This window comes from Ursus americanus, chromosome 18 (genome assembly GCF_024610735.1).
Source record: "Ursus americanus isolate L20-20 chromosome 18, mUrsAme1.1.p, whole genome shotgun sequence".
Lineage (NCBI taxonomy): Eukaryota > Metazoa > Chordata > Mammalia > Carnivora > Ursidae > Ursus > Ursus americanus.
Genome location: NC_142144.1, coordinates 45,497,318 through 45,513,105, shown reverse-complemented (window position 1 = coordinate 45,513,105; position 15,788 = coordinate 45,497,318). Strand labels below are relative to the sequence as shown.

The 15,788-nt window shown below is 39.4% G+C and overlaps 1 long non-coding RNA gene across 1 annotated transcript in view; it reads left to right on the top strand.

Annotated features, from left to right (window-relative positions):
• The window catches only part of LOC123781328 (uncharacterized), a 165,106-nt gene that overhangs the window by 61,933 nt on the left and 87,385 nt on the right, over positions 1–15,788 (top strand). The gene's annotated exons all lie outside the window — the stretch shown is intronic.

Genomic DNA, 15,788 nt, shown 5'->3' with positions numbered 1-15,788 from the left:
CTCCAGTCCCGGCTTCCGCAGGGTCAGCCCTCCCCAGAGGTCCAGCTCTCTTAACAACGTAAGTTTGCTCACTCTTAGTAGATGCGGGAATCATCCACACAGGATCTTTTTGACTCTAATCAGTTGGCTGTGTGTCTTGTTATGACCTGCGTGTGGGCAAGGACAATGCTAAATGCTTTTGGTTCTTGTAATCTAAGAGAGAGCTTCACTACTACATCATCCATCGTTCAGTTTTCTTGAATGAAGGAGGAAATTCCTCACGAACTTTACAGCAACTTTATTAAAGTTATAATGATGAGCTGGCTCACTCAACACAAGCTCTGGGCTGTGAAACTGAAGGAGAAATGTTAGAACTTGGAATAAATTCAATAAAATTACACATTACATTTACAAGGATGTGTGAATGTGTATGGAGGAGAGGCGAGGACAAAGAAAATAAAAAATAGGTTGCTTTAGTGCAGTAAAGTTACCGGCTTTTCATTTCCTTTGCATTTTTTAAGTATAATTTTTAAAGGACATGTGAAATAGTACCAGGTTGAAGGAAGAAAACTTGACAGAAAATGATAGGTGAGAAACAGCAATGATTTCAGAGCCGTGACAAAGAGTGTTAGCAAATCGAGTGGCTTCCGGCCTGCGGAGTTTGAGGAGAGCCTCATGCGAGAAGGCTGATCTATGGCGGATGGCGGCCATCTCCATCAGGGACCAGACAGGAGGCAACGGGCTTAAATCTGAGAATGAGGGATTTAGATAAGAGCGAAGGAAAAATTTTCAGACGGTGCAATTTGATAGACACTGGAATGTGTAGCTGGGGAGGCTTGTGGAATTTCCTTCTCTAGAGGTCTTTTAAAAATAGAACAGTGTTTCATCTGCCTGAAGGATGGACTCTGTTTGACCTTTCAAAGTGTCCATTGAACCCGGAAGGTGCACCATACCTCAGAGAAGAAAGCAAACCTGAATCATCCTGGGTGGCTTGAGTAATGGGAATAGGGTACATAAATTTCATATTTGATTTGATTTACATAAGACACATATGTAAATATGGCTGTTATAGTTCTTTCTTTTCCTTTCGGTTGAATGTTTTCATTTTTAAGGCTTGGAGATTAGGGTTTAAGTAAAGATATTATAGGGAAAGAAGGAGGAACGCTCATGTTACTTTAGGGCATATTTTTATAGGGACATAAGCAAGAAGAAAAAGATATTTTGGGCATCTCTGATTTTGCTTTCACTTCCTATTCTAAATAAAGAAAACAACACTGCATTTTCTGTTGGATTTGATATTTTGAGGGTAAAATTTAAAAAAAAAATAATTTAGTCTAAATGTTTCTTATGGTGTTTTTGGTATCTCAAACTGGGAGAGGTTCTCGGTATTTAATTTCCTCTCAGGAAGTTTACCTTCAGAAGTCCAAGTGTGAGGTCAAGCTTTGGGTTGCCGGAAATGGTAATGTCCTTTACTGTCTGAGCACCCAGACCACGCTTAATAAAACATCCTCCTTTGTGGACATTGGTAAGGATTAAGGTGCTTTAACCATTTCCTCTTATTTTATAATTGGTGATTTCTGTGTTCAGTCTTCTAAAACTCAGAAATGAAATTATACGTAAGTAAGAACCATGTTCTCCGATTCAGCTCCAACTGTAGCTTTCCAGTTATAGGTGATAGCCATCCTTTTTTCCTTTCTAAAAACCAAAATGTCATAAAGGCCAAAAGGGATGTAAGCTTTAGAACTCTTTATTTCCCTCAAGCAACAATGCCAGGGTGTTCTAAACTTGATTTTTAATTGTTTCAGTTGAAATGAGGACATTCACAAGATAAAGCAGTGAGTCATAATACCTCATATTCGCATAGCTCTTTGCCAGAATGCTTCCTTATCTAATATCTAATTTGATCTTATCAAGAGCCTCATCAGTGTCATGATCTTACAGGTGAGAAAATGGGATCTCAGTCAGGAGATGGGACCTGCCCAAGATCACAACACTAGAAAACACAAGAGCTGGAACACTCCTGACTTCAAAGCCTACGTCGTTTTCACTGCATCATGCTAGGCTGTCTATGAGAATTTGTGGTTTCTTTTCTCACCATTGAGGAGATCTTTGTCTCTGATTCATTCTGAGCCAACATCATGTTAGAGACCATGACACTAATGTTATTGTCACCAAATAGAAAGTTGTGCTAGCAATCTCATGGAGTACAACACCAAAGGTTTTAAAAGCTCCTGCCATTCCACAGAGGTCATGCAAATTTCTGACAGGGCAGTCCACGTAGAGATTACAACGTATTCGAATTCATGCTAGCTTTTGGTTATTAAGCAACATTTTGTTTTTATGACAAAACTTACTTTAATTCTTGTATCAGTCTCTGACAGAAATTAAATATTAACAACTCCTGTAATCCCTGGCTCTCTGTCCTGGGTGTCTTTGGGGGTACGGTGGCTTTATTTCCTTCCCTAACTGTTCGGAAGTTTGTTTAATACTGACTCAGAGGAAGCATTCTAGCTGAGTCCTCACATGGTCTTGTTTACAGCTCCGGAGTGCACATAATAGATAAGCTACTGATTTCCACAAGAACCCCCACATTTCCTGGGTGTGTGGGCGTGTGTGCTTCGCCTGTGAATTATGATTGTGCAATCCGCCTGCTAGCTGCATCAGGTTGCAAAGCCGTTTGTGATCTCTGAAATATTTCTCTCCCAAGCCTCTTTTCATCAACCAAAAGCCATTGTGTGCCATGGGAGCTGTGCTGGTAACTAATAATTAACACTGAAAAGCCCATGAGTTTGTAACAAGATCGAACTTGTTATTGAGTCAGGGTGTAGGCAAATTTGCCCGAGGAAGTATTGTGAAATAAAACTGCAAATGGCCATAGATGCACACTGTTCCATCCGTAGGACTTCTCTCCTTGAGTGTAATTATAACTATCACTTGCAGAGGGCCCAGTTAGGTCAGCATCATCGTATTTGCTTCTAATAGCCCTGAAAGATAAATGTGGCTGAGCACTTCTATTGAAGAAAGGTGACCAGGGAAGTCAATAGTACGTCTTGTATTACACTGATGCTAAGTGATAGAATAATGAAGGGGGCCGGGACTGTTGGACTCCATCGACCAACTAGGTTCTCCACAAATCTCTCTTTGGTTCCTTTTTTGATGTGACTTTGCATGAAACTTAATTGTAGGTTGCGTAAGGTATAGAATTTGTTAGAAGGACGGTCTCTGAATAGTAAGGGAATTCAGGCTCCAGATGTTTGGAAGACGATGGTGGTAGGCTGAGAATAGCTCCATTAAACTCTTGAACATTTCAGGGAAGAGTGTTCTGAGGCAGAAATGTCACAGAGACCTCCGATTATTCTTGCCTCGAGATGGCGAATGCGTACACGACTGCATATGTAATCTGTCTTGGGTAGAGCACTGAAATGATTAAATCCATCATGAACAAGTATTGGACACTAAAAATGCAGAAGCAGATTTTTTGGAACCAATTTTTATTTTTTATTAAAAATTTTTTAAAAAATTATTTATTATTTTTTCTTTTTGAAAGAGAGAGAGGAGGGGCAGAGGGAGAGGAAGAGAGAGAATCCCAAGCAGGCTCCACATGGAGCCCGATGTGGGCTGGATCTCATGTCCCCAAGATCATGATCTGAGCGGAAATCAAGAGTGGGAGGCCTCGCTGAGCCACCCAGGCGCCCCTTGAACCAACTTTGTGCATCAAAACTAAGCAACCTGTATTATCTCAAAATTGTGCTTACCAAACTTAGACATTCTTTATAACTCTTGTTTTTAAAAGCCTTCATAATTCTTTCCCTTTGTTTTCTCTTCCCAGCTGCTGCTGTTACTGAATTTGAGGCGTGCCATGTATCACTTTTGCAGTGATAGCTTTCTTTTTGCGAAGCGATTGGAATAGAGTTTGTGGGGATATAGAATGCAGGCACTGAGAAACCTAAGTGAATGTGTAAGAATGACCACAAGGCACCAAACGTGGGTGTATTTATCTGCTTGTCTCATTACTAAGAGGTTTTAGTTCTAACAAATATCCGGAAGGATTTAGCTTTGGGGAAGTGGGAAGGGAGAAGGAGTAGAATAAGAGTTTTGAAATTTTAAACAATTTATTTGAGCTTCCAACTGATCTACTCCATTTTCTTTACATCAGCAAGAGGATTTCTTAAGGGACAGTTAAGAAAAGATTTTATCACTGTGTACATAGGCATTAGAAAGTTGATTTTACAATTTATTTAGTATATTAACAAGAAGACATTACATTGCAAGAAAAATTGGAAACTGCCAAGTTTAAATATTAGTTATTAAAATAGCAATGAAGACTTTTTGTGGCCCAGAAATATGTCTGTTTTAGTGGCATATGCTCTGCTCCATTTGCAAGTTAATTGTGTTGATGTAATTCTATCTGACGTTCTACTCCTTAAATAGGTCAAATGGTTTCATTGACAGAGGGTTAAGTGAGGCTCCTTTTCATTTTCTTTTCTTTTTTTTATTTTTAAAGTAGGCTCCACACCCAGCATTGAACCCAACATGGGGACTGACGTGGAGCCCAAACTCACGACACTGAGATCAAGACCTGAGCTGAGATCAAGTGTCAGGCCCTTAACCTACAGCCACCCTGGTGCTCCTCCTTCTCCCTTTATTTTAGAGACAGCATAGGACAGTGTAGATATTCAGTTCTAGGGTCAGACTACTTTGGTTAAATCCAAGCTCTGCCTCTATCAAGTTTTACGACCTTGGGCAAGTTAGTTAACCTCTGTGTGTCTCAGTTTCTTTACCTGTAGAATGGGGATGATAATCATGTTACTTATCTCATGGGGTTATTATGAAGATTAAAATGAAAGAATTATAGTACACACATGGAGAGAGATCAACAAATTCATTCTTTTTGAAATTTACAGATAGTAACAGTCACTTTTTTGGGCGTGCAGTTCTACGAGTCTTGATACATGCATAGATTATTGTAACTACCCACATACCAACACAAGAGGATGCAGAATAATTTCAGAAGACTTCCCTTATGCACCTCGCTGTGGTCAGATGCTGGTGGCACCCAGCCCCTGGCTACTACTGATACATTTTCTGTCCTTATAGTTTTGCTTTTTTACAGAATGTCAGATGAACGGAATCATACTGTATGCAATCTTTTGAGATTAGCATCTTTCACTTAGCATAATGCCCTAGCGGTACAACCTGATTTATAAAGGAGCTCCATCTGAACTTCATCTGACTTCACAGAAAAGGGATTAGAAAAGATATTTTTTTCTAGGATCATTAAAGAGAAGAAAACACATAGATTAATATTATCCGAAAGGAGACTTTGGTCTAATATGAGAAAGGAATTTTTCAGAGTTATCGAAATATCAAGTATGATGCGTCTTTAAGAGGACATTATCTCCCTGTCATTAAGGGTGTAGACACAAGCTGAAGGGCCATTTGGAAGGCCAGGTGAAGAAAATGCAAGAGTTAAATATAAGTTAACCTAGGGAAAACTGTTGATGGTGGTGTGTGGTGTTTTGTATGTGGGGGCTTGGAGTGGGACAAGGTGTTGGAAGATCATGAATAATCCCAAATAATCTATAAATGTAATCATATTTTATCCATGCCTTATGGGTACCAGCTAACTGTTGTTGGGTGCAGGGGGAGCTGGGACCCTTGTCACCTCCGCACTGAACTGCATACATGGGGAGGCTAGGAGCAGCCATGATAGAAGAGGGAGAAGAGGTCAAATCCTGACCTGGATTGGAAGAGAGTGATGGGGTGGGGATGGCAAGATTGAAGGAAGGAGAAGAGCTGGGCCTGGGCTGAGCAGAAAATGCTGCTACTTTGCACTGTGTGTTTGATGCCAGAGGCAACAATTATCATGATATTTTACAAATACCATGTATATTCTCCTAATTTACCCAGATGCACACCCATATATAATTATGTGTATTACGTATGTGAATGTATGTGTTTAACTTGATTCATCTTCATTCTGCAAATCAGTTAATTTGCTCCTAAAAACCTGAAAGTTCACTGTACCAGCTATGATTTTCTGGCTGTGTTCCAGAGTAATTATGTGGTAGTTGGTTTAATCCTGGAGTCAAGACTCTGTGGGAGAAGTTGTATTTTTCAGGTTATAGCTGAGGAAGCCGAGGAAGTGACTTACCCAGAGAAACAGAGACGGTAAATTCAGACAGAGCCAGAGCTTCTTCTCAGGAATGTCTGTTTATCTTCAGAGTCTGGACATTTGTCTTCACTCTGCTTCTACGTGTTGATGAGAGTGGAGTTTACTTAATTTTTTTTTTACTTAATTTATTTTTTACTTAATTTATTTTTTATTATTTTTACTTAATTTATTTTTTATTATTTTTTAAAGATTTATTTATTTGAGAGGGAGAGAGACAGAGCGCATTTGTGCGCAAGCGAGCAGGGGGAAGGGCAGAGGGAGAGGAAGAGAGAGAATTCCAAGCAGACTCCCGAGGAGCTCAGAGCCCGATATGGGGCTCGATCTCACAACCTGAGATTACGACCTGAGCCGAAACCAAGAGTCGGTAGTCTGACTGCCCCACCCAGGCGCCCCTCCAAGTTTAAATACAAGGGAAAACAATCTGACATTTGAAAGTATACTCTACAATGATACTTTATGTGTTTGCTGTTATTATTAATGGTGATAAAACTTTATATCCAGTTACTCACGGAATTTAGCAAGGATTTCAGGAAAGAAAAGCTAAGCTGTAGAAAGGTCTTGGAATCAGAGGACCTGAGTCAAAATTTTAGTTCTGTTCATCATAGCTGCCGGATCTCTCTCAGCTCTGTGCTCTTTAGTGAATTCAAAATGATAATACCACGGTTATTACGTCGTTTAAACAACAAAATGGATGGGCAAATGCCTGGCTTTGTTTATCACATGGTAGGCATTTAGTAGGAATTTGAGAAATTAGGAAATATAATTAAGAAGCACTTCTAATTTCGTGACTTAAGTATGAGAAGAAAGGCTATGGCTGTATTTGTTTGGACTGTAGTCAGTCGGGGGCTCTGGTTTGTGCTTGCTGGTTTTACGGTGGGATGTACAGGACTATTTTGTTTACATTCAACTCAATCTTATGCATGTAAGTGTGAATCTAGATCAACAGGGAGTACAGTGAATGAATTAAAGTATTAGATGGTATATGGATTTTCAGGGTAGTTCATACCTATATATATATGGCACTTATGCCGTTCTTCTCTTCTTTTAATCGATCGCATATGAAGACTAACAAATCCCTCTGGAGATTTCATTACTAAAAGTGAAAGAAGCCAAGCAGGGCTGAGAAGTTATTTGAACCTGTTTCATTTTAGTATATATGCTTTTCACTTGAGCGCTTTTCTCTGATCGAAGGGAAATGCAAGCGTGAGCCATCAGGGAGTCTGTTCCACTAGGATTCAACTTTCCTATAACTTACGGCTGTGGTTGCCCTAAGGCTGCATTCTTCCATTTTGAGTCTGGCATCTTTAACCTTTTTAGTAGCACTTTTTTTGTTGTTGTTATTCATTCGAAATTCAGTTCTACTCATCAAGTATATTTATTGAAAGTTTGCTCCTCCTCGTGTCCCACGTGCTGGGGCTTGTTGACCTAGGGAGGAAGCCAAGACACAGCAAGTGAGGACAGCAGAAGTTGGGGAAGCCAGCGAGGAGGCAGAGGCTGGTTGGGCAGAAAAGAAAAGAGAAGCCAGCCTGGGGAAACCTGAGGCTTGATGACAAGGACAGCAGGGTGCTCAGCTGTAGGTAGCTGCCATGTTGTTAAAGCAGGAGGAGGGGAGGGCAGGCACTCCAGATCACTGCTGGAAGCTTGGCTGCTTCCCCAGGGGCCAGCTGTGTCTCAGTCCTCCTAGCTGCACTGATGAGTCTTTTTAAAGGCACAGATCACAGCTTCTGATATCAGAGAAGAGGGTTTATACAAAGTTTACTTGTTGAAATATGTTTAAGGATGGCTGTTTGTTTTTGTCCCATTTGTTTACAACTATGGTGGGGAGTTTTTCTCTTCTACTCTCAACTCCTCAGTGCATAGGTGAAGCCATGGTGGTAGTGGCCAAAGGGCACGAAGTAATGAGTCCATCGTACCCTTCAGTCAAGTTGATCAAATAGAACGAAGTTAACTGCAAAATTTTTAATTCCCTTAATGATGCCACAAGCGAAACAAGACCTTTTGTGCATTTTCTAACTCTCTTCAGCACAGCTGGCAGGTTACATAATACTCATTTGTCCTAAAAGTGGACATCTTTATGGCAGAAATTACTGAAAAAGACACGGCAAACATCTCCGGCATCTTCCCAATGGATTGATGTTTCCTTTTTTTCACAGTATCCGGGAAAATACCAGGGCGCCAGGGTAGCTCAGTCAGTTAAGGGTCTGACTCTTGATTTCCGCTCAGGTCATAATCTCAGGGTGGTGGGATCAAGCCCCATGTCGGACTCCGTGGTGGGGTGGAGTCTGCTTAAGATTCTCTCTTTCCTTCTCACTCTGCCCTCACTCTCCCCTTAAAAAAATAATGAAAAATACCTCTTAACTACATTTGAACCTTATAAGAACCTCATGTTATAGATATTAGCTTTGTTTTGCAGTGAAAGATCAGAGAGTTATTTACTTTGTCCAAGAACACACAGCTTTGAATCTGTACACCAACTGAGGGGCTTTGCTCTCACTTCTAGAGCACAGAGCTTTTGTATAAAATATTGTACAAAATATTGAGTGATACAGATGATATACACTGAAATGAATCTGTTGTTCATGCTGTAATACTCTCTTGCCCTCTCCTTGTTTCTCTCATTTCCTATCGTAGTTTAACAACGCTATCTTTTTTTAAAGTCATTTTTAATCATTTTTTCTTCTTATTTAAAATTTTTTAATTCCAGTATAATTAACAGTGTTGTAACAGTTTGAGGTGTGTAATCTAGTGAGTCATTGATTCTGTACATTACTCAGTGCTCATCATCGTAAGTGTACTCTTCACCCCCTTCACCTATTTCACCCCCAACCACCTACTTAAGAGTGTTTTTTTGGTCTGTCTCTTTTCTTCTTTGTTTTGTTTCTGAAGTTCCACATGTGAGTGAAATCATGGTATTTGTCTTTCTCTGACTGACTTATTTCACTTAGCAGTATGCTCTCTAGATCCATCCATGTTGTTGCAAATGGCAAGGTTTTATTCTTTTTTATGGCCGATTAGTATTTCATTAAGCATATGTATCCCAACTTCTCTATCCATTCATCTATCAATGGACTCTGGGTTGCTTCTGTAATTTGGCTATTATAAATATTGCTGCAATAAACAGGGGTACATATGTCTTTTCAAATTAATGTTTTCATATTCTTTGGGTAAATACCCAATAGTGGAATTACTGGATCATATGATAATTCTAATTTTATTTTTTTGAGAAACCTCCATACTGTTTCCCAGAGTGGCTGCACCAGTTTGCATTCCCACCAACAGTGCACGAGGGGTCCTTTTTCTCTACATCCTTGCCAACACTTGTTGTTTCTTACGTTTTTTACTTTAACTGTTCTGATAGATGTGATGTGGTGTCTCATTGTGGTTTTGATTTGCATTTGCCTGATGATGAGCGGTGTTAAACACCTATTCACGTGTCTGTCGGCTCTCTGGATGTTTTCTTTGGAGAAATATCTGTTCATGTCTTCTGCCCCTTTTTAAATTGGATTATTTGTGGGTTTTTTTTTGGTGTTGAGTTGTAAAGGTCTTTTATATATTTTGGATACTAACCCTTTCTTGGATATGTCATTTGCAAATACCTCTATTCACCAGGTGCAAAATCACAATCACATGGTGCAGGCACAAAATTCAATGTAAGAGGGAGCTGTGTTATCAAGAAGGCCAGAAACATACAAGAGTATATGGAGAGCTTTATTATGTGTCAGGAGGTATCTTAAAACTGAAAAGTGAAAAAGAAAAGAAAAAATGAAAAAGAAAAAAATGATTGACTTGCTATTTGAAAAAGACTAAAAAATCCCAATTAATACCATAAGCCATGTGCCAAGGTGAAATCCAGGTGGATTAAAAATAAGTAAAAAAAATCATTAAAAAAACTATAAGAACGTGAATATTTACCTCATCTTAGGAGAGGACAAGAATTTTTAACCATAAAGGCAATGAAAGAAAGCACAAATGTTTATAGATTTGATTACATAAAAATTGACTTTTGAATAGTCATAAATGAACAAAATGAAAATTAAACAATAGGTAGGAAAATATTTGACATCAGATTAAGAAGGGCTGTAATTTTTAATATATAAAAAGTTCTTGCAGATCAAAAACAAAAATCTCTAAGACTGCAATAAAAAATGGATAAAAGGTTTAACCAGAAAATTCAGTGAAGGGGCACCTGGGTAGCGCAGTCCTTAAGCGTCTGCCTTTGGCTCAGGGCGTGATCCCGGCGTTCCGGGGTCGAGTCCCACATCGGGCTACTCCGCTGGGAGCCTGCTTCTTCCTCTCCCACTCCCCTGCTTGTGTTCCCTCTCTCGCTGGCTGTCTATCTCTGTCAAATAAATAAATCTTAAAAAAAAAGAAAAGAAAAGTAAATTCAGTGAAGACAAAATATGAGACAAATTTTGATTAAAAGATTTCAACTCATTTTCTAAGAAAAGCTTGAATTAAAACAAGATAGCCTTTCTCTACCAAAATAGACTGAATGTTTCAAAATATATATTTAATTTTGGTAATGGTCTGGCGGTGGACGTGTATCAGTGGGATTATAAATTGGTGTAAACTTTCTGGACAGCACTTAAAAATTCTTTTTGAGAACCTCAAATAAGTTTGTGCCTTGTGGCTTCAGTAAAAATTTCAAACAAAGAAATATATATGTATCACTGAAATATATCTATATATGATATATATTACAAAAATTATATATATATATAACTTTGCATATATATGTATATGCAAGGATTTTATGTCAATATTTTAGGAAAACTTTTTATTATGGAAAATTTTACACCAATATAAAAAGTAGAGAGAATATGATAATCAATCTCTGTGTACCCATTCCCTGACTTCAGAAATTATTAATATTTTCCCACTCCTGTTCCATCTGTTTCTGTGTGCTTTCTATCTGGACTATTTTAAAGCAAATGAAAGACCTCATTATTTTGTTTGTAAATACTTCTGTATGATAAAAGCTTTAAAAAGTATCCAAAGGCCATTTTTAAGTCTAAGGGAATTAAACAGGTTTATGTTCACATTTCTTCATTGACTAAAGAATGTTTTTTCATAATTGTTTAGCTCACATTAGAATCCAAAAGAAAGGTCTGCACATAGCACATATTGATGTCACGTCTGTTAAGTTCACGTTTAACAGTCTCCCCTTTCTCTTTCTCCTGCTATTTATTTGATAAACAAACTAGGTCATTTGTCCTGTAGAAAGTCAGACTTAGCTGATGCCTGCCTCATGGTATCCTATAATGTTTTTCTCTTTCTCTCTTATTTTCTGTAAACTAGCACTTAGAATGAGGCTTGATTAGTCGGGCTCATTTTCAGTTTTATTTTTTGGCAAGAATACTGTATGTGCGGTGTTTCGTACTTCCTGTTGTGTTATAGCGGTATGCGCATTATTTCTGGTTGCCTCACTTTCAGTGACTCTAAGATTGATTTGTAGTTCTGGTGGGCCCTCTTTATCAAGGTCCCCATTGACTTTTTTTTTTTTTAAAGATTTTATTTATTTATTTGACAGAGATAGAGACAGCCAGCGAGAGAGGGAACACAAGCAGGGGGAGTGGGAGAGGAAGAAGCAGGCTCATAGCGGAGGAGCCTGATGTGGGGCTCGATCCCAGATCGCCAGGATCACGCCCTGAGCCGAAGGCAGACGCTTAACTGCTGTGCCACCCAGGCGCCCCCCCATTGACTTTTTACATAGTTGTTAGTTATAACATTTATTAATGATCATTGCCTAGAGCCATTATTTCATTAGAACTTACAAAGTGGTATTTTTCTAATTCAATTAACCCTTTTGCATCAGCTGGAAATTTTCTTTAAAGAAAAGCTCTTTCTCCAACAATTTAATTAGCCTAAAAGAGTTTATGCTGGAAAGGCATGATACATGCTTGATTCTTTTCCTTATTTTCAGTTTTTCAGAGTAATGTGTCAATACTCTTGCTACCTATCTCATTGGTTTATTAGGGTGCAAGCTGGTAACAACATAAATATCCGACAGTAGAAGGTATCCTGTGTATCTATGCTATAAATACCATGCAGTCTTTAAATTTCAAAGAATATTTAATAGCATAGGAAAATACTTCAAATAAAATGTAAACTGAAAAAGACCCAGAAGTGTATATGTAGTGTGATCTAAATATTATCTAAAATGCATGCATTGCAAAATACTGTCTCAGCCTCAGATATTAACATGATCACCGTAAGATAGTAAGTTTTAGAGTCTTACAATTTTTATCTTTATTTTCCATAGACCCTTCTAGAAGATCCATTACTTTTATCCTTAAGAGAAAATGTGAATTTGTTTGAAGGAAATGTCCCTGGGTAAGTTGTTATACTTGGGGAGATTCATGGATGCTGATCTTGGCTGCAGCTTGGACTCTATGGTAACTTCTAGTAAAACTCTCTCCTCCATCTAAACAAGCTTTTACGGTGCTAACCAAACAACTGGAGTGATTTAAAATGTGCTCAATTTTGCGGATTCTGAGACATCTTTCTCATTAAACATAACACTCTCTGTTGACTCACACAATCAGTAGAACGGAATCTATTAAGTCATGCTCAACTAAATTTGACTAGTTCAGAAGACAGCTGAACTGAATTTCCTGTTTTTGTTTTTTTCGTGTGTGTGTGTGTGTGTGTGTGTGTGCATGGCATGTTTTATCAAGTGGTCATTTCCATATCAGAGAAACACATGGACCATAATCTCAAGATTGCATCTTCTTGCCGAAGTCTGTTAAATATACTACATTTATTTGATGCTTAGTTTCAAGATGAATGAAAGGAAACCAACACACTGGCTCTGATTTTGACAAGTTCCCCAAGTAATCCTCAAGAAAGTACTTGATTCTCCAGGGACCTCGCTGAGGCCCAGTTTCGACCTCCATAGAATGAGGATCAGATGGTTTGATTCGGAGGTTGTTTCCAACACAGCGTATGTAACACTCCTGGCATAACCCTCAGCAGTAGCATTCGCCCAACAAATGCTAGTTTTCTCCTCTCTCTTCCTAAACAGAAAGGGAAGCAGTCTTTTCCAGTTTTACTCTTCTAATATTAGAGAGCAGATCTTGGGGGCATGTCTCTAGAATCAAGTTCAGCTCCACTCCTGGTTTTGGGGGCCAGTGAAATAAATAAATCTTTTGTGCCTCAGTTTTCCCTACCTGAAAATGGGGGGAAATAACAGTACTTATAGGCTGCTATGTATAATCAATGGGTTGATAGATACCTAGCACTTAAAACTTTTCCTGGCACAGAGTAGGAGCTGTAGGAGTGGGAGCTATTATCTTTATTATCTGCCTAGTAAAATGGCGTGTCCAAGCTCGAGGTTCAAGGCGCTTCCCCCTTGGATGATGCATGAGATACACTGACCACTTCTTGCTTTACTTCTCTTTTTCTAGGTCCTACCCAGAACCTCTTCCTCCTGTTGATTCATTTAATATTTACAGTCACACTATCCAGGTTTTCCTTTTAATAATCCTGTGATTATAATTGGTTAGGATTATGTGAGACTTGTCCCTTTTCGTTGTTGTGATGGTGGTGATGGTATGGTGAGTGTGTGTGTGTGTGTGTGTGTGTGTGTGTGTGTGTGTTATAGCCTGAGATATGGTGGCACAGCCAGCCTGATGGATGTGAGTGTAGCTGTAACTTTCTACACGTTCATTTTCTATTACTAGTTTTTATTGGGAAATTTCCACAGATTTCTACTTCTGTTATGGGCATATCTCCCAAAAAGTAAGTAGCATATCTCTCAACCATGCTTGCTGAGGGGTGGGAATGGGATAACCTCAGTTCTTCCAAAATTTTGACAACAGAGGGTTATTAGGTTTAGGAGAGGGTGCTAAATGACTCAGAGATAGGGACAAACCATATGGCCGTATATTCAGGGATGGGACAACCTAATCGGGGCACAGGGAGCTCTGGATCCTACAGAGAACATTCCTCTCAGATTATAGGGACTGTGTTAGAAAACATTTCTCACTCAAACTGAAGAAAATAAAAACAGATCCAAAGTAGATGTAAGGTGCCTTCCGTGGCAGTAACCTAAGAGATAATTCTGTAAATGTGCTGCTAATGAGACAAAGATGTCCTTTCTATTAATTCACAGGCACCAGTGTGTTTCTCAGTTTCCATCCAAGTGATGGGGGTGTGCACCCTAGGGGAACAGGACCGTGATTGCAACACACCTATGGGGATGCGGTGTTGACAAAACAGATTGAGTTATGGAAATGGGGTCTGGAGAAATGAGTGCCCACGAGTAAAGCCTTGTCATTGGCAGTTAGCAGTTCTCAGAGTAGACAGTAAACTGTGTCTAAGGGCAGGCCCCTGTTGTCTGGACAGAAATACCTAGCAAGTGATAGGACAATCCATTCAGATATTCCACGGACACTATTAAGAGCATCTATGCCTAAGTGCTTTAATTCTGTGTTCACCAGGGGCAGACTGAGGCGTCCTTTGCTCCACTGATTGTCATACCCAGCAGTAGGAAGTGATGTCTGCGAATCTGGCCAAATGAACCTCCTATCTGGGGCAGATCACACGGGGCGTTGTAGACCATGCTAAGAATTTTGGAGGTTGGGAAAGCATTTGTGGGTTTTAAACAAGGAAGTGAGAGAAAATGTGGTGCTATTTATAGATTTATAAACTAAAGAATCAGAGAAAAATCACTTACTTGAACTATTCTAAATTTTTAAAAAGAAAGTCGCTTACTTTCCATTCACGAAAACTTCGGGAACACTATACGATCTTCTATTACTCAGGGTTCTTCAGAGAAACAGGTCGACAGCATATATGTCCATGTCTATCCTGAGCCTCAGTCCTAGCTCTTAAGGCCTTCAACGGACTGGCTGAAACTTGCCCACATTGTGGAGGGTAATCTGTTTGCTCAGTCTCCTGACTAAATGTGAATCACGTCTAAGAAATAGCTTCGCAGCATCACATCTGGATCGATGGACACCACACTCTAGCCAAATCGACACATTAAAATTAACCGTTGTAGACGGAGAGAATTTATGATGTCACCCTTAGTTGAGAGGTGACTTGGTTAGTTCAGGACAATATACTAACACCAAGGGCAAGTCATTCATTGCCAATCGCAAGTGTCCATGGCCAATAAACATGAGTTGGGTTCCCACATGAGCCATTTAGTTTTAAGGCTCATGTTTTAGATTGTATTCCAACGTTTTAAGCTCTATGTCTAACCCTCTGAAGTATATTCTTACTCACTAAGGGAATGCGCAAGAGGTATGGGAAAATCAATAAACACATATGCTCTTGTGAGCAAACAACTCAGAGTTGTGGATTGTTGGGACATGGTAGTGGATAAAGTATGTCTCGCCCGGCATGGATGGACGTAAAGGGCCAGCATCTTTCTGTCTGCATCACATTTTTTTAAAGATTTTATTTATTTGACAGAGAGAGATTAAGCAGGAGCAGAGGGAGCGAGAGGGAGAAGCAGGCTCCCTACTGAGCAGGAAGCCCGACGCGGGGCTTGATCTCAGGACCCTGAGACCATAACCCGAGCCAAAGGCAGCCCCTTAACCGACTGAGCCACCTACGCGCCCCTCTCATTTGTTTTTTAAATGAAATTTTGACTTTCTTTTAAAACTACCTAGGCAGAAATAAATTT